This window comes from Somniosus microcephalus, chromosome 1 (assembly GCF_052327205.1).
Source record: "Somniosus microcephalus isolate GS21.2 chromosome 1, FLI_Smic_1.0, whole genome shotgun sequence".
In the NCBI taxonomy this organism is placed as follows: Eukaryota; Metazoa; Chordata; class Chondrichthyes; order Squaliformes; family Somniosidae; genus Somniosus; species Somniosus microcephalus.
Genome location: NC_140987.1, coordinates 91,348,477 through 91,367,188, shown reverse-complemented (window position 1 = coordinate 91,367,188; position 18,712 = coordinate 91,348,477).

Below are 18,712 nucleotides of genomic sequence, written 5' to 3'. Positions count from 1 at the left end.
AAGATCGCCTCTCATTCTTCTGAACTCCAATGAGTAGAGTCCCAATCTTCTCAACCTCTCATCATATGTCCACCCCCTCATCCCCGGAATTAACCGAGTGAACCTTCTTTGTACTGACTCGAGCGCAAGTATGTCTTTTCTTGAGTATGGACACCAAAACTGTATGCAGTATTCCAGGTGCAGTCGCACCAATACCTTGTACAACTGCAGCAATACCTCCCTGTTTTTATATTCTATCCCCCTAGCAATAAAAGCCAACATTCCATTGGCCTTCTTGATCACTTGCTGCACCTGCATACCAACTTTTTGAGTTTCGTGCACCAGGACCCCCAGAGCCCTTTGTACTACAGTACTTTCCAGTTTCTTGCTATTAAGATAATGGGGCAGTAATTCCTCCCCAAACGCGTGAGTACGGAAGGGGTACTCACGCGTCTGGCCGGAGGAAATGCCGGTTTTCAGCATGCACAGCGCATGCGCTGAAAACCGGCATTTCCTCTCCTCTAACCCAAGAGGTGAAGAGGCTAGCCCGTGCGCTGTAGGGGGCAGTGCGTGCGTCTTGGATTTCCTCTGTTTTGGGGGATTTGCGCATGTCTAAAGGCCTCCGGTCTTTACGCTTGTAAAAAGCACACGTAAGTATTTATGTTTACAGGTAAGTGGTGTTTTAGTGTAATTTCGAATTTTTTTCCCCACAGGTTTATTATTTTAAAGAATCTACAATAAGGTAAGTTTAGTTTTAGACCGTTTTTATTAAAAATTTATTTTTTTCAAAAAGAAAAATTATTGATTAAATTATTTTTTTAAACTTATTTATACTTAATTTAATGATTGGGATGTTTTTTAAATTTTTATTTAAAGTTTAAATAGTGTTTTGGGCCCCCGTAGTAACTCCCCTGATTGGTTGTACAGTGCTCACCTGATCCCAGCCGGCACATCGCACTAACTACGCCGTTGGATCAGGTAAGCACTGCGCACTGACATCTGAACCGGGCCTGTGACAGGAAATGCAAGCAGACCCGGGCTTCAGATGTCAGCACGCAGGGTGAATGCAGATCGGAGGCTTGCACGTGCGGCAAGCCCCCGACACCAAGTTCTGGGCCAATAACTTGCTCTATGATTTTTCCTGCCGAAGTGCATAACCTCACACTTTCCAGTATTGTATTTCATCTGCCAAATCTCTGCCCACTTACTTAGCCTGTCTATGTCCCTTTGCAGGTTTTTTATGTCCTCCTCACTCACTACTTTACCTTCCATCTTTGTATCATCTGCAAACTTTGATATGTTACACTCGGTCCCCTCCTCCAAATCGTTAATATAGATTGTAAAGAGTTGGGGTCCCAGCACTGACCCCTGCGGAACACCACTAGTTACTGATTGCCAGTCTGAGACTGAACCATTTATCCCAACTCTCCGCTTTCTGTTAGAGAGCCAATCCTCCACCCACACCAGAATATTACCCCCAATCCCGTGATTTTTTATCTTGAGCAATAATCTTTTGTGTGGCACCTTGTCAAATGCCTTTTGGAAGTCTAAATAAACTATGTCCATTGGTTCCCCTTTATCCACCCTGTATGTTACTTCCTCAAAGAACTCAAGCAAATTTGTCAAACATGACTTCCCCTTCATGAAACCATGCTGAGTTTGTACTATTAAATTATGTTTATCCAAATGTCCTGTTACTGTCTCCTTAATAATGGGCTCTAAAATTTTACCAACCACAGATGTTAGGCTAAAAGGTCTATAGTTTCCAGCCTTCTGCCTACTACCCCTTTTAAATAAGGGTGTTACATTAGCAGTTTTCCAATCTGCCGGGACCTTTGCTGAGTCCAAGGAGTTTTGGAAAATTATTACCAATGCATCCACAATCCCTACCGCCACTTCCCTCAAGACCCTAGGATGTAAGCCATCAGGTCCAGGGTATTTATCTGCCTTGAGTCCCATTATTTTACAAAGTACCACTTCTTTAGTGATTTTAATCGTATTTAGCTCCTCCCCCCCTAGAGCCCCCTGTTTGTCCAGTGTTGGGATATTCTTAGCACCCTCTACCGTAAAGACTGATACAAAATATTTGTTCAGTGTTTTTGCCATCTCCATGTTTCCCACCATTAATTTCCCGGTCTCATCCTCTAAGGGACCAACATTTACTTTAGCCACGCTTTTTCTTTTTAAATAACTATGGAAACTTTTGCTATCTGTTTTTATATTTTTTGCTTCCCTTTCTTAATCAATCTTTTAGTTAGTTTTTGCTGTCTTGTAAAGACTTCACAATCTTCTATCCTCCCATTAGATTTGGCTACCTTATATGCCCTTGTTTTTAGCCGGATACTATCCTTAATTACTTTACTTAGCCACGGATGGCTATCTTTTCTTTTACACCCTTTTTTCCTCAGTGGAATATATATTTTTTGGAAGTTGTAAAATAATTCCTTAAATGTACACCACTGATCATGTACCGTCTTACCCGTTAATCTATTTTCCCAGTCCACTCTAATCAATTCCACTCTCATACCTTCATAGTCTCCTTTATTCAAGCTCAGCACGCTTGTTTGAGATCCAATCTTCTCACCCTCTAATTGAATATGGAATTCAACCATGTTATGGTCACTCATTCCAAGGGGATCCTTTACTAGGACATTTTTAATTAATTCTGTCTCATTACACAGGACCAAATCTAAGGTTGCTTGCCCCCTGGTAGGTTTAGTTACATACTGCTCAAGAAACCCATCCCTAATACAGTCAATGAACTCATCCTCAAGGCTGCCCTGCCCAATTTGATTTGTCCAGTTAATATGATAGTTAAAATCCCCCATAATTATAGCTGTTCCCTTATTACAAGCCTCAACTATTTCCTGATGAATACTCCGTCCAACAGAATTGCAACTGTTCAGAGGCCTATAGACTATAATATGGAGAAATGTGAAGTTATCCACTTTGGTAGGAAAAATAGAAAAGCAGGGTATGTTTTAAGTGGTGAGAGATTGGGAAATGTTAGTGTTCATAGTGACCTTGGTGTCCTTGTACACGAATCACTGAAAGTTAACATGCAGGTTTAGCAAGCAATTAGGAAAGCAAATGGTATGTTGGCCTTTATTTCAAGAGGATTTGAGTATAAGAGTAAATGGCCTAGAAATTAGGTTTGCCTCCGCCAGGGCTTTTGCGCCCGAAATTTTGCGCCCGCGATAATTGCCGCTGCGCCCGCCAAAGGTTCAGCTGCCCCGCGCCCAGACGGCTGCGGGCGCTAATGGAGGGTTTCAGCGCCTCGCTATGGGCGCTGAATGCAGGTTTGCGGCGTTAATACCCCGCTGCGGCACCCGATGCGGTGCGGCAGGCTGGGGTACTGCAGGCCTCCTCCTTCTGTTAAGGAGGAGCTGCCTGCAGCCGACCGCTGACCGGTCGATTCGCCCGACAAATGAGCCCGGCACCTCGGAGAAGTGCCGGGCTCGCGGGCCACACACATCAGTGCTGCGGGGGGGTGGTGGAGGAGTCCGGGGAGGGAGGTGCGGGCAGGCGGCCGCCGGGAAAGCGGCCGGCCGCCGCTCCACCTTAATGCGCCGGCGCTACGTGCTGCAACATCCCGTTGAACAATCGTTGGTTGCGGCTGCCACGGGCGAGGCGGCCGCAACTGAATTTGGGCGTCCGGCCACATTACCACGGCAACCGGGACGCTGCGCACACCGATGACATCATCGGTGCCGGCGCAGCGCTACCGGCTAACGCCGATGGTAGGGCCCAACGCAATTGCGATCGCGGCTATAATTCCGGCGCAAGGCCCTCTAACGCCTCTAATTGGGCGCTAACCCCACCGAATTTCTAGGCCAATATGTCTTACTGCAATTATATAGGGCCCTGGTGAGACCACACCTGGAGTACTAAAACAAAGACTTGAATTTATATAGCGCCTTTCATGACCACCGGACATCTCAAAGTGCTTTCCAGCCAATGAAGTACTTCTGAAGTGGAGTCACTGTTGTAATGTGGGAAACGTGGCAGCCAATTTGCGCACAGCAAGGTCCCACAAACAGCAATGTGATCATGACCAGATAATCTGTTTTTGTTATGTTGGTTGAGGGAAAAACATTGGCCAGGACACCGGGGATAACTCCCCTGCTCTTCTTCGAAATAGTGCCGTGGGATCTTTTACGTTCACCTGAGAGTGCAGATGAGGCCTCAGTTTAAGGATATACTTGCCATAGAGGGAGTGCAATGAAGGTTCACCAGACTGGTTCCTGGGATGCGGGGAATGTCCTCTGAGGAGAGATTGAGTAGACTCGGCATATATTCTCTAACGTTTAGGTGAATGAGAGGTGATCTCATTGAAACATACAGAATTCTTGCAGGGCTTGACAGGGTAGATGCAGGGAGGATGTTTCCCCTGGCTGGGGAGTCTAGAACCAGGGGGTCACAGTCTCAGAATAAGGGGTCAGCCATTTAGGACTGAGATGAGAAGAAATTTCTTCACTCAGAGTTTGGTGAATTTTTTGAATTCTCTACCTGAGAGGGCTGTGGAGGTTCAGTCGTTGTGTATATTTAAGGCAGAGATCGATATATATTTGGATATTAAGGGAATCAAGGGATATGGGGATAGTGCAGGAAAGTGGAGTTGAGGTAGAAAATCAGCCATGATCTTATTGAATGGCGGAGCAGGCTCGAGGGGCCAACTGGCCTAATCCTTACTTTCTTATGTTCTTAATGGTAGACAATTGGCTCCTTAGCAAGTTCATGGTTTGGCAACTCATGCAAGACTACAAAGATCCAGCACCTGAACAAGTGATTAATTCTAAAGCATTGCATGTGCCATCTGACCCTGAGTTATCCTAATTGTGTTCATATCATAAGAAAGTATTATAGTTGTGCAGTGGTTATGTTCTGGACTAGTAACCCAGCAGTCATGAGTTAAAATCTCACTTGATCAAATTGTGAACTTGAATCCAATAAAATCTGGTAATCTGTGGGCTGGAACTAGAGAAAAGGTTGTAAAAATCCAAATGGTTCACTAATGCTCTTTAGGGAAGTAAACCTGACACCTCTACACTGTCTGGTTTAGGTGAGACTCCAGTCCCACCTTGTGTGGTTGACTCTTAATGCCCTGTGTAGTGAACTTACAAATCACTTGGTTTCAAAAACAATTGTTTAAGAAGAGGACAACTAAGGATGGGCACTAAATATGGCTTTGATATGTAAATAAATATAAGTAAATAGCGCCCATATCTTGAGAACAAATTAAAAGAATAGAGCTTCTATAGTATTTTGCTCCATGTAGTTTTGATGTATTGCTGTAAATCAAATCCAATAAAAATTTGAATGAAACAAATTGCTGCAGAAATATGGCATATTTTATTTTAAAAGTCAAAACCTCCATATAATATAAACAATGCTGAATGTCTGTCACAGGATTATAAGCAGTAATCCAATTTTAGGGTTCAGGTGACAAGCTCTCTTAAGCTTCACAAGAGCAGTTTATGACTTACCTGAACCCCTTGACTGAATTATTGCTTTAAAGTAGACTGACAGTCATCAGCATGCTCCATTTATTATATTCTTAGACAGAAACCTAAACACTGCTGGCTGTGGAGGCATCATACCTTCTAAGACAATTTTTTTTTATTGACAGCAAACAATGATCTTGAGCGAACTACATTAGTGAATAATCAAATCAAGTATATTGCTGCTGTGGTCACCAAATACAATCTGTCGGCTGCTTGAACAGACATGAAAGCCATCTTTTGTGTGCATCACTCTGCAGCTCATACAAATTTCTGTGTCACACTTACCACCTCAATTCAAATTTCTTCCACCTAATAAATTGCGAATCAAACTTGTTAATTACAATTAATTAATTAGAATTGCAATAAAAAGAAGTTCATATCAGCTAATTGGAGAAAGAAATCTGTATTGAATTTCAATCATTTAAATGCTAGGAAAATTAGATGGGTTCTGTTCTGATCAAGTTATCCTCTGCACCCAATTTTCTTTGCTAGGATTTGCACAGCATTAAAACTACTTCAATAAGTCTGTCTGTGAGGGAGATAGAGGATGTGTGTGTGAGAAAGGGTAAGAGAGGATGTGGGTGTGAGAAAGGGTAAGAGAGGATGTGGGTGTGAGAAAGGGTAAGAGAGGATGTGTGTGTGAGAAAGGGTAAGAGAGGATGTGGGTGTGAGAAAGGGTAAGAGAGGATGTGGGTGTGAGAAAGGGTAAGAGAGGATGTGTGTGAGAAAGGGTAAGAGAGGATGTGGGTGTGAGAAAAGGTAAGAGAGGATGTGTGTGTGAGAAAGGGTAAGAGAGGATGTGGGTGTGAGAAAGGGTAAGAGAGGATGTGTGTGTGAGAAAAGGTAAGAGAGGATGAGGGTGTGAGAAAGGGTAAGAGAGGATGTGTGTGTGAGAAAGGGTAAGAGAGGATGTGTGTGTGAGAAAAGGTAAGAGAGGATGTGGGTGTGAGAAAGGGTAAGAGAGGATGTGGGTGTGAGAAAAGGTAAGAGAGGATGTGGGTGTGAGAAAAGGTAAGAGAGGATGTGGGTGTGAGAAAAGGTAAGAGAGGATGTGGGTGTGAGAAAAGGTAAGAGAGGATGTGGGTGTGAGAAAAGGTAAGAGAGGATGTGTGTGTGAGAAAGGGTAAGAGAGGATGTGGGTGTGAGAAAAGGTAAGAGAGGATGTGTGTGTGAGAAAGGGTAAGAGAGGATGTGTGTGTGAGAAAAGGTAAGAGAGGATGTGGGTGTGAGAAAGGGTAAGAGAGGGTGTGGGTGTGAGAAAAGGTAAGAGAGGATGTGGGTGTGAGAAAAGGTAAGAGAGGATGTGTGTGTGAGAAAGGGTAAGAGAGGATGTGGGTGTGAGAAAGGGTAAGAGAGGATGTGGGTGTGAGAAAAGGTAAGAGGGGATGTGTGTGTGAGAAAGGGTAAGAGAGGATGTGTGTGTGAGAAAGGGTAAGAGAGGATGTGGGTGTGAGAAAGGGTAAGAGAGGATGTGGGTGTGAGAAAGGGTAAGAGAGGATGTGGGTGTGAGAAAGGGTAAGAGAGGATGTGGGTGTGAGAAAGGGTAAGAGAGGATGTGTGTGTGAGAAAGGGTAAGAGAGGATGTGTGTGTGAGAAAAGGTAAGAGAGGATGTGTGTGTGAGAAAGGGTAAGACAGGATGTGTGTGTGAGAAAGGGTAAGAGAGGATGTGGGTGTGAGAAAAGGTAAGAGAGGATGTGTGTGTGAGAAAGGGTAAGAGAGGATGTGTGTGTGAGAAAGGGTAAGAGAGGATGTGGGTGTGAGAAAGGGTAAGAGAGGATGTGGGTGTGAGAAAAGGTAAGAGAGGATGAGGGTGTGGTGAGGGAGACTCTGGGCCTGAACTTCTGCAGCAGTTCCAACCAACGCCCATTGTCACTTTGGCAGAGACCACCAAAATGGTTACAGACTCCAAGATGGCCTTGTGGAGGTGTACTTCCCATGCTCCAGACCTCAGCTGGCACCCAGCGCAAGGTTGGCATAGCTACTCTGGGTGAAACCAAACATGCTTTGCCGACAGGGCAGAACTGGAGCCTGCCTGGGGTTCCTTGTCAGGATCAGAGGATCAGGGCTTGGATCCCTGAAGATGAAAGACCAACATTTTTTGTTGATGCAACGGCCACTGGGGGATGCCTCTTCTCCTTTCTGGAGAGGGGGGACCCTGGTATCCCCTCATTCCAGCAAGTTTTGGTCGGTGTTTCTGGCCTCTTCTGTGGGGAAGGGGAGCCAGGTACACCCACAAACTACCAAAGGTCCGTTAATCATCGCCCCTCTCCCTGACAATGCAAACATCAATGGGGATAGTAGTGAAGGCCATGGGTGGGTGGATTCCATCACTTAATCCAAGATGTCTTGTGGAAGCTGACTTCTGCAGTGAGCACAAATAAAGAGCATTGGGAAGTGGTAGAAATTGTATCAGCAGCTATGAAGACAAAGCTGTATGTTTAGGTAGTACTCAGATTACACAATACCATTTTCTAAGGGGTCATTGAGCCCCAAACATTTTTCTGGAAAAAAGCATTGACGTAATAAAACTCACTACGCACTTGGTTTGAGTATAAAGCAAGGCTTTAGTCAACTTGTTTCAAAACATGGAGGTCTAGTTATCTTTCACTAGTTCCTGGTTACAAAATGTCCTGGACAAGCTGGGCCCGCGCCCGAGTATTTATGCTCCTTGGACGGCACCACCAGCTGGCCGTCCAGTGTTATTTCATGAGTTTTTCTTCATGGATCATAAGATTCATAACATTCTTCCTCCCTAAAGATTTGGAAGTCCGATGACTTCCTTTTAATGGATAAGCCGGACCACGAATAGTCTTTTAGCTCTTCGCTTGTGGCTGGAAGGCACGTCTCCCCGGACCGTGTCTGGGTCCCTGGGTCGCTTGATCTGTACTGGTAGGTCGACCTGAGGGAGACTGGGGAGATCATGACTCCGGGTGCGGGTCCCCACAGGCACAGAGCTGGCTTCATTTTGTTTGGTAGCCAGTGATTGACTGGCGTCCTGGCATCAGGTGGCCATCCCACGGGGAGCGCTCGGCTCCCTGAGTTGATCCGGTGGAGTAGCCGGCAGATCTCTTGATGTCCCAGGTAGGGCGTCATCTTCAAAGGAGCGCAGAGTGTCGGCATCATTACTGTGGGATCCTTTATCATTTGGGTCCGTGGGACCGGTTGGACAGGGAGCCAGATCTCTGAGTGAAACGGTGGACTCACAGCCATCAGGGTACCGCACGTGCGCATAAGTGGGATTAACGTCCGTTAACTCCACCTTGTCAAAGAGGGGATCGTTTTTGGCAGATCGGATGAATCTTTGGAGCAGCATGGGGCCGGGAGCTGCCAACCATGACGGTAGAGATGTCCATGTGTGGAGCGACGCTGGAACCTGAAGAATCGCTCGTGAGGCATGATGTTGGTGGATGTGGAAAGAAGAGACCTGATGGAATGCAACACGTCAGGGAGCAGAGTTTCCCACTGCTGGTCTGGTAGGTTGCGTGACCTCAGTGTAAGATGAACAGCGTTCCAAATGATAGTGTTGTATCGCTCAACCTGTTAGTTACTGATGGGATGATATGGTGTCGATTTTCTTGTGGCGATTCCCCGTTGGGAAAGATAACTTTTGAGTTCGCTTGACATGAAGGAGGGACCCTGATCAGAGTGGATGAAATTGGCCGTACCGCAAAGGGAAAAGACTTGATCGAGGCACTTGATCACTGTGGAAGTAAGCATATTGGGAAAGGGGAAAGCAAAGGGAAAGCGTGAATATTCGTCCACCATAGTCAGTAAGTAGGTGTTTCACGTTGAGGAAGGCAATGGCCCTTTAAAGTCAATGCTGAGTCGCTGCATAGGCTGCATAGCATGTATGAGCGAGCCATCCGATGGACGGAAGAATTGCGGTTTTAATTCCGCACAAATTCTACAGGAGGAGCTTGTTCTTTTCACATCATCCGTCGAAAATGGGAGATTTTTAGATCGCACAACGTGCAGCATACGGGTAATGCCAGGATGGCATAAGTCAGTGTGAAGATCCGCAAAAGTCGAAGTTGACATAGAAGAGCAGAATGCCCGTGTGAGGTTATCCAGGGCCACATTCTCTTTGCTGGGTCGATAATGTATGGTGTATCCAAAGGCGGCAAATTCCATCCTCCAGAGTTGTATTTTGTTATTCTTGATCTTTGTGCATTTCCGGTTATCCAGCATAAAGGCCACGGAGTGCTGATCCATTACAAGTGTGAAATGGCGACGAGCGAAAAAGTGACTCCATTTACGTACAGCTTCGATGATGGCCGTAGCCTTCTTCTCGACAGGAGGATAATGGAGCTCGCTACCCTGCAAAGTTCTGGACAGAAATGCAATGGGTCGACCACCTTGAATCAAGGTAGCTGAGATCGCCACCTCCGATGCATCGCACTTGACCACGAAAGGGAGATTTTCATCAATGGAGCGAAGCGTGGCTTTTTCCAGTTGTCGCTTGAGGAGGTTGAAAGCTGAAATAGCCGTTGCCTCCAATGGAAATGACTTAGCGTGAAGCAGGGGCTGGACCTTGTCGGAGAAGTGGGATATCCACTTCGCATAATAGGCCAAGTGCCCGACGAAGAGAGCCAAGATTCGTAGGGGGAGGGAGCTCCTGAAGCAGAGAAAGTCGCTCTGGGTCCAGTTTGATGACACCATTGTCCACCCAGTAGCCAAGGATGTTGACTGATGGTACTGATTTCACAGATTTGGACTCATATAAGGTTAAGTTGTGGCGACGGAGAACGTCAAAAAATTTCTGGAGTTTGGCACTATGCTCCTTTTGGTCGTGACCAGCAATGGTGATATTATCCAGATATGGAAAAGTGTCCGTTAAGTTCTCCTGTTTGACTAGGCTATCCATTGCCCGTTGAAAGACGGCTACCCCATTGGTGACCCCAAATGGAAGGCGACAAAACTGGTAAAGCCGACCATTGGCCTCAAAGGCCGTATACTTTTTGTCAGAGTCCTTTAACGGTACTTGATGGTATGCGCTCTTTAAATCAAAAGTTGAAAATACCTTGTAGTTGACAAGGTTATTGATCATGTCATTGATGCGTGGTAGTGGGTAGGCATCCAGGTCAGTATACTGGTTAATAGTTTGTGAGTAATCGATGCAAAGACGTTTCTTGTGTTGCTTCAGAGGATTTATAACAATGATGACTTGAGCCCACCAGGTAGATGAACATGGCTCAATGATACCGTCCACTAGAAGGCGAGAGATTTCTTCCTCGATAAATGATTGATCATCTTGGCTGAAACGTCGTGATTTAGTGGCTATGGACTTATATCAGGGGGAAAGACTGGCAAACAAGGAGTGCTCATTGAGCAAAGCCGCCGAAAGTGCACAAAACGGTACTTTGGAAATAGTAAGCTCTGGCTTTGACTCTCCAAGCTCGAAAGTGAGTCTTTTGTATTGTTTCTGGAAATCCTGTCCCAGGAGCACATCTCTGCATAGGTTTTTGAGCACCCCGAGCCAGGTGGAGAAATAAGTGCGGCCTTTGAGAATAAGATCGACAAGCAAATGCCAGAAGAATTGATGGTCAGTGTCGTCAGAGCCATTTGAATTTCCCTCTCCGAGGGGTAAATACGCAGTTTTAACTTACTGACAGCCCGCTCACTAATGAAGCTGTCAGAGCTGCATGAGTTGATTAGTGCACTCAGAATGTGCCCATTTACTGAAACCTTCGTGGCTGCATGGGACAGACTTTGGGGAAAAACAGCTGTGATGGGAGGAGGGACAATTTTACCCTTGACAGCTGTAACCTTAGTAGTGGTTCTTGAGGGAGGAGCAGTTTCATAGATAGCAGCTGCAAAACAAACAGGAGCTCTCGACCGGTATACCTTAGAAAACCGGCCTTTTTTACTAACAGAGGCTCTTGACTGGCATGCATTAGAAAAGTGACCTTTCTTGCTGCAATGATTACATGTTGCATTATGAACAGGACAAAATTTCTTATTTTGGATCGCACCTCCACAGCAGAAACACTTCCTTGCGGATTGCCAAGATGCCGCTAGGGCAGAGTCGTCATCAGTGAAGGGTTGTCATCCGCTAGGTTAGAGTCAGCATCAGTGAGGGCTTCCGCCCGAGACCTATTGAAGGAGTCATTAAAAGTGATAGCAGCAGCCCGTGCACAAGGTAAAAGATAGGTATCTGCATTCCTCTTTGCTAAGTCCAGGGAACATGCCTGGTCATAGGCAGCCTGTAACTCGAGGGTTTTACTCTCCAATAGACGCTGGCATATGAAGGGAGACGTAATTCCATTAAAAAAGGAATTGCGAATTAGCTGCTTCTGGTACTGCTCAGCTGTGACAGCTTTGAGGTGTAGGGGGCATCTTTTACCTGGTTTACGGTAATTTACCTGGTCAGGCAGCCTTTTGTTTCACAGACTGAGACCAATACCAATCAGTAGTTTCGAATCGCTAAACCCACCCTTCCAGTTCTGACTGGAGGAACTTATAATTAATGATATATTAAAAACGGACAAATGATCTGGATGTACGAAAGTCAAACTTTATTAACTAAATAAACTGCACCACACGATCAATGTAATCACGGTAAAATTGCTTAGATAGGGGAGGAAAAATGGGCATAACGAGGGAAAATGACTAAAATCACAAATTTAACTAAATCCAACTTTACTCCCCACCCCTATGCCTATCCTAAGTTGCCTTGTGGAAGGTCAGAAAAATATATGCTCACCACTATAATGCCAGCTCTGTGCCCCACGAGATCTTCACTGTCCTGAAGTAAAGAAACACCCCAGTGTTTTAAAAGTAAACTGCTGGGCCTAGAAATTCAGTGCCCTTAGCACCGATTTTGCGGTGCTAGAGGGCCTAGCGCTGCAATTGGCGCCGGTTCCTAAATTGCCTGGGGCCCTTCCGCGGCAGTAGACCAGTAGCGCTGCGCCGGCACCGATGACGTCATTGGTGTGCGCAGCGCCCCGGTTGCCGTGGTAACCCGGCCCCAAGCCGAAATTCAGTTGCGGCCGCCTCGCCAGTGGCAGCCGCAACTAAGACTGCGGCAAACGAGTGTTGCCGGAGTCTGCGCCGGCGCTTTAAGGAGGCGTGGCGGCCGGCCGCTTTCCCGCCGGCCGCCTGCCCGCAGCTCCCTCCCCGGACTTCTCCCCCCCCCCCCCCGGAACAGATGCAAGCCCGGCACTTGTCCGAGGTGCCGGGCTCATTTTTGAAGAGATTTGCGCGGGCCGCGGCCGGGTGCAGGCAGCTCCTCCTTAACGGAAAGAGGAGGCCTGCACTTCCCGAGCCTGCCGCACCGCAGCGGGCGCCGCAGCGCCGGAATAGCGCCGCAATGCGGCGCGTTGCGCCTGTTTTCAGGCGCTAAAACCCTTCAGTAGCGCCGGCAGCCGTTTGGGCGCGGCGCTACTGAATTTTTGGCGCGCGCAAAGGGACTTAGCGCCGGCGCTAACTTCCGGCGCTAAAGCCCTGGCGCAGCGCAAACTCAATTTCTAGGCCCTGCTGCTTTAACTTCTTCAGACAGACTCCCACGCTGTAGAGAAAGGCACATGGAGGCTGGCCAGAGAGAGAGAGATGCTTCTCAGAAGTTATCTTTATATACCCCAATTTTGGGGCCGAGATGTTCCTGCCCAAATCCAAGTTCATCTGGCTAAAACAAAAGGGATCCAACTGCCCTATTGTTTGGGATGGGTTTCGAATAAAGCTTGGAGTGGTTTGAATGTGTCTTCATTCTGGGGCTGAAATTTTCCTGCCCACATCCGGAGTTTTCTGGGCTAACAAAAGGGATACAACTGCCCCATTGTCGAGTAATGGGTGATTCAAACCCATTCATTCTTAAACTGTTCCTTTTCTTAGTCTAAAAAGTCTCTTCCGTAGTCTAGGTGTGTTTCATTGTGTGTGATGGGGTTTGAATGGAGTTGGATTACTATGTAAACAGAAACCAATTCTCTTGTGGTCACTCAAAACAGCAGCCTAAGTGGATAATCCTTTGTGTCAACATCCTTGTGAATAAACATCGATTGTCTCTGGAGGGAGGGGAAATTTCCACTTTTGATTGACAGAATTTGACTGCCACTGCTTCACAGACACAAAAGCTGCTTCCCTTGTCCTTGGCCACACATTCCAATGGCCATTTTATCCCTGAGCAATTTACCAACCTCAAGAGTGCAATTTTTAATAAAATGTACTATCTTAAAGTGTGCGAAATTTCTTTTACTAAGTTCTTTGATTCCAGTGTTGCCCAAGTGCTGCCTAGCTCAACGCAGCCTTTTGCGGTTCTGGGCATTTTTTAAAACATTGTCCAACCCAGAGGCAATTTAAATCACGCAAAGTCTTCATCCACGATGTGGATTAATATTTCCCAATCTTCGGTGACTGAGGGGATTTTGCAAACCCCTACATTCTCCCCTTTAGCTACTTCCAACTTGCTTGTAGTATCCACTTGTACATAAGAACATAAGAAATAGGAGCAGGAGTAGGGCAATCGGCCCCTCGAGCCTGCTCCACCATTCAATAAGATCATGGCTGATCTGATCCTAACCTCAAATCTTCTATCACTCTGCATCCACCCGAACCCATGTGATCTCCCGGGAGAGGCGAAAAACCAGATAAAGACCCAATGGCCAATTTGGGGGAAAAAAATCTGGGAAATTCCTCTCCGACCCATCTAGGCGATCGAAATTCTTCCAGGAGATCACTCTGTCCCTATATTTTCTACAGTACTTACCTTCTGTAAAGGCGATCTCCACCCCAGCCAGGAACAGGAATAAAACCATCTCCTGACATCTAACACAGAATTAGAACACAGTAGGAGCAGAACAAGGCTACACGGCCCCTGGGCCCACTCCACTACCCACAGGGCAATGACCATTCCGAACCTAGACTCATGTCCAATTTCCTGCCCGCTCCCCGTAACCCTTAATTCCCTTTACTTCTAGGAAACTATCTATTTCTGTTTTAAATTTATTTAATGATGTAGCTTCCACAGCTTTCTGGGGCAGCAAATTCCACAAACCTACCACCCTCTGAGTGAAGAAGTTTCTCCTCATCTCAGTTTTGAATGAGCAGCCCCTTATTTTAAGATTATGCCTCCTAGTTCTAGTTTCACCCATCATTGGGAACATCCTCACCGCATCCACCCGATCAAGCCCCTTCACAATCTTATATGTTTCAATAAGATCGCCTCTCATTCTTCTGAACTCCAATGAGTAGAGTCCCAATTTACTCAACCTCTCCTCATATGACCACCCCCTAGCCGAGTGAACCTTCTTTGTACTGACTCGAGAGCAAGTATGTCTTTTCTTAAGTATGGACACCAAAACTGTATGCAGTATTCCAGGTGCGGTCTCACCAATACCTTGTACAACTGCAGCAATACCTCCCTGTTTTTATATTCCAACCCCCTGGCAATAAAGCCAACATTCCATTGGCCTTCTTAATCACTTGCTGCACCTGCATACTAACTTTTTGAGTTTCGTGCACCAGGACCCCCAGATCCCTTTGTACTACAGTACTTTCCAGTTTCTTGCCATTAAGATAATAACTTGCTCTATGATTTTTCCTGCCAAACTGCATAACCTCACACTGTCCAGTATTGTATTCCATCTGCCAAATCTCTGCCCACTTACTTAGCCTGTCTATGTCCCTTTGCAGGTTTTTTATGTCCTCCTCACTCACTACTTTCCGTCCCATCTTTGTATCATCTGCAAACTTTGATATGTTACACTTGGTCCCCTCCTCCAAATCGTTAATATAGATTGTAAAGAGTTGGGGACCCAGCACTGACCCCTGCGGAACACCACTAGTTACTGGTTGCCAATCTGAGAACGAACCATTTATCCCAACTCTCTGCTTGCTGTTAGAGAGCCAATCCTCCACCCACGCCTGAATATTACCCCCAATCCCGTGATTTTTTATCTTGAGCAATAATCGTTTGTGTGGCACCTTGTCAAATGCCTTTTGGAAGTCTAAATACACTACGTCCACTGGTTCCCCTTTATCCACCCTATATGTTACTTCCTCAAAAAACTCAAGCAAATTTGTCAAACATGACTTCCCCTTCATGAAACCATGCTGAGTTTGTCCTATTAAATTATGTTTATCCAAATGTCCCGTTACTGTCTCCTTAATAATGGACTCTAACATTTTACCAACCACAAATGTTAGGCAAACAGGTCTATAGTTTCCAGCCTTCTGCCTACTACCCTTTTTAAATAAGGGTGTTACATTAGCAGTTTTCCAATCTGCCGGGACCTTTGCTGAGTCCAGTGAGTTTTGGAAAATTATTACCAATGCATCCACAATCCCTACCGCTACTTCCCTCAAGACCCTAGGATGCAAGCCATCAGGTCCAGGGGATTTATCCGCCTTGAGTCCCATTATTTTACCAAGTACCGCTTCCTTAGTGATTTTAATCATATTTAGTTCCTCCCCCCCTAGAGCCCCCTGTTTGTCCAGTGTTGGGATATTCTTAGTGTCCTCTACTGTAAAGACTGATACAAAATAATTGTTCAGTGTTTTTGCCATCTCCATGTTTCCCACCATTAATTTCCCGGTCTCATCCTCTAAGGGACCAACATTTACTTTAGCCACCCTTTTTCTTTTTATATAACTATAGAAACTTTTACTGTCTGTTTTTATATTTTTTGCTAATTTACTTTCATAATCTATCTTCCCTTTCTTAATCAATCTTTTAGTTATTTTTTGCTGTCTTTTAAAGACTTCCCAATCTTCCATCCTCCCACTAGATTTGGCTACCTTATATGCCCTTGTTTTTAGTCAGATACTATCCTTAATTACTTTACTTAGCCACGGATGGCTATCTTTTCTTTTACACCCTTTTTTCCTCAGTGGAATATATATTTTTTGGAAGTTGTAAAATAACTCCTTAAATGTACACCACTGGTCATGTACCGTCTTACCCTTTAATCTATTTTCCCAGTCCACTCTAATTAATTCCGCTCTCATACCTTCATAGTCTCCTTTATTCAAGCTCAGCACGCTTGTTTGAGATCCAAACTTCTCACCCTCCAATTGAATATGGAACTCAACCATGTTATGGTCACTCATTCCAAGGGGATCCTTTACTAGGACATTTTTAATTAATCCTGTCTCATTACACAGGACCAAATCTAAGGTTGCTTGCCCCCTGGTCGGTTCAGTTACATACTGCTCAAGAAACTGTAGAAAGTGAGCAAAATTTTCTGACCCCCGACAAACAACCATCCCCTGTATTTACCTATATAGCTACCTGTCACTGATCCCCCGACCCGTCTATTCCCCTCAAATCCGAGAAAGACCGTGGTACGGTAGGTATCTACAGATTCATCGGTTACAAAATGTTACAAAACGGGGACTTATACCCCTGCAGTGCTTGTTACACTATAACATATTACAAATGTTGCAATCTTGGTTATACAATGTAATCAAAATGATTCCAAGCACGGAGAGGGTCCTACGCCTCTGCACCACTTGGAACTGTAAAACAAAATACCAAAATCTCCATTAAACATTTGAAACAAAATGCTGAAATAAACCCCGACCATCACGTGCCAATGATGGGTCACGAAATTCGAGTGGGTATTGCTCCTCCCACCCGGGCAGTAAATGTTCCTTCCACCCCCCCCCTTTAATGGTAAGACATACAGAATGGATTTTACAGAACTGTCTGCTCCGCCAGCCCCGAGCCGTTCCCTTGTCTCTTTGTGGAGGCGGGGTACCCCTCATGTTTTACAGACCAAGACCGGGGAGTATGGGATCGCGACTCCCATCTTCCCTCGACTGGCTGCAGAAAATGATGGGTGCCTGTGTGGCGGCTCTCACTGGCCCCACACTCAAACTTGGATCCCAGATCCAGCCACCCACTCATCCTTCCCAGCCACACCTACACTCTAACTTTGCCCGTGGGCCCCCGGGTGAGTTACTCCCTTCCCCGAACGCACCCACATGACTCTTGGGTCTCCCCCTCCCCTTTACAATCTTTCCCGGGCCATCACCACCCACTCCCAGGGAACGCGTCCCTATCTGACAAGGCGCCCGCGCTTCCCCACCATGACTCCTCAATAGCGAGGTCTCCCGCAAGTGAAATTTGGTCAGGATAGTGCTGGGTTGGGGCCGTGTCCCTCCCAGCTAGGGCCATCTCTTCCACGTAGGATGAGTAGGCACCCTGTCTGGTTTCTCCCGAAGGTCGCTGCAGGGTCTCCTCCTGGATTTGTCCAGTGGCGAGGTGATCCCCAACATTCTGTATCCATATCTTCATTCGATGCCCAGCTTGGGCTGGGCGAACAGGGCTGCTCCTTTGTCCACTCTCCTGCAAAAAAACTTAAAAGGACATGCAGCCAGGTCTCTCACTGACCGGCTGCCTTAGGTGGAGACATGGTCGGGTCCCTCGGCCTCGGACCAAAATACAAGCACTTGGCACACTTATAAACTTAAACTTTAAACTTAAACTCAAAACTACTAGTTATATCAAAACTTAAAATTCAAACACCTTAAAAGCAAGCCATAAACATTGGTTACTTAACACAAAGCTATAATACAAATGTCGCCCGTCGCCGGACGGCCAGGCTAATCTCTGGTGTCACTGTCGCAGATTACTGCTGCCTGCAGCGAAGCTGGACTGCCTCCTGCTTCTCGTCCCTGGCAGCTTATGGCTGCTGATTGGGGACATCTGCCCTTTGGCTTCTCCCTGGTTCGGGAGTCCGCCCTACTCCACTGTAAAGTGGGTGACCATCTTATCCCGGGCTTGCGGACCCACTGAGACCTTCTGAGGGGCGTCTCTGTGGGGGAAACTTTGGCTGATGGACCCTGAGCCTGGGTCACAGCCCTAGCTGGCTGGGAACCTTCTCCCCCTGATGTAAACAGCCCGCACTGTATAATATACCTGGCAGCCTGCCGGTACTCCGGGTTTGTCTCTTTTTCCCTACCCACTCCTGTGCTGGGGGCAGGTATTCCCTCACCACCCACTGCTGGTGGCTAAAATTCTTCCTCTCCAGGTCCAAAACCTGTTACCAGCTCCTTCGTTATGTCCCCTGCAAGAGGAATTGCTATCCCTTCCTCCCCAGAGTCCCACACCATAGGGGGAACCACTCTAGAAGCGGGCTGGGAAGCTTGTCCCTTTAAACAGGCAACTGCGCCTGCACGGGGAAACTGATGAGGAGCCGTTGAGGTCACGGGTTGGGGGCCTGCGCCTGCACGAACCTGGTGTTGGGAAACCTCTCCCCTCAAGCGCGTGACTGCACCTGTGCGAACCTGT